The sequence below is a fragment of the Propithecus coquereli genome, unplaced genomic scaffold, assembly GCF_000956105.1.
Source record: "Propithecus coquereli isolate 6110/MARCELLA unplaced genomic scaffold, Pcoq_1.0 Scaffold255, whole genome shotgun sequence".
NCBI lineage: Eukaryota > Metazoa > Chordata > Mammalia > Primates > Indriidae > Propithecus > Propithecus coquereli.
Genome location: NW_012148119.1, coordinates 640,216 through 641,289, shown reverse-complemented (window position 1 = coordinate 641,289; position 1,074 = coordinate 640,216). Strand labels below are relative to the sequence as shown.

The 1,074-nt window shown below is 28.5% G+C and overlaps 1 protein-coding gene across 1 annotated transcript in view; it reads left to right on the top strand.

Annotated features, from left to right (window-relative positions):
• Positions 1–1,074, top strand: part of LOC105812567 (protocadherin-11 X-linked) — a 49,285-nt gene that overhangs the window by 27,101 nt on the left and 21,110 nt on the right. The gene's annotated exons all lie outside the window — the stretch shown is intronic.

Here is a 1,074-nt window from a genome sequence, read left to right as displayed (position 1 = left end):
TTTAATTCTTAGAGATAGCTTGAATATTTTAGCATAGTTCCTAATAAAAATGATTAAATTAGATTCAAATAAGTATCTAATTAATAGAGTTAATAGCAATTGATACAAACCTCAATAATTCTGGTGATAATAAAAATCAATTTAAATAAAAAATGTGGTATAGAGTTCAATTAGCTTAACAACATTATGGTTTAATAGTATACATTCCATTGTAGAGAAATGATGTTGTAAAATGAAAATTGCTTATTACTAGGTTCCTTAACTTTGTATTAATTGTTTTTCTTCTACTTCTAGCAGTTTGCCAAATTACAAACTTGATTTTAATCAGAGAAAAATATTTTTTTCAGAAGTTAAAAATCAGTATTTACTGCATTTACCAGTCCACTGTCATTGATAGAGTTTACTATATTTCAAAATATATACCCTAGTGTTGTCAAATTTTTGAGAAATTGTGATGTCATTAAATTAGAGCTTGGTAATCAAAGCATAACTTCAAAGTCTATTACCTGAGTGCTGTTTTAATTAATATCCAGGCTTCTTTGTGCATGCTATTATGTTCATGAAAGTAATTTAACGTAATTCCATATAACTCATTCACTTAAAACTATAGTCAATACTTCATTATTCAGCAGTAAATAATAAAATTTCAGTGAATTATATCCCTCCCCATTATATTTTATTTTCCTTCACAATACTTTAAAAATACTTCCTAGAAACTCTCTACTTCAGCCAATGCATATCAAAATTCTGAGAAAGCATTTTTTAAATCCAGAATTATTCATAGGATTAGATAAACTCAAATCTCCATTAGATGTTCTTTCCCGTTATCAGTAATCTCCCCTCTTCGGTTCAGGTCAGTGTTGTAGTACCATTGTTCTTGGTTTCCGTTACATGTAGAGTGTCTTACAAGGAGCAGCATCTTCCCTCTTGGTCAAAGCAAATAGGTGTATTTATTTAGAATAGTATTGATGTTTAAAGGGAATTTAAAATTGGATTTTGTAGGTATCACAAACTTCAGTGTACTAGGCATCATTGATAAAGAGATTCCTTTTTTAACAGTTTATTTTGGTGAAG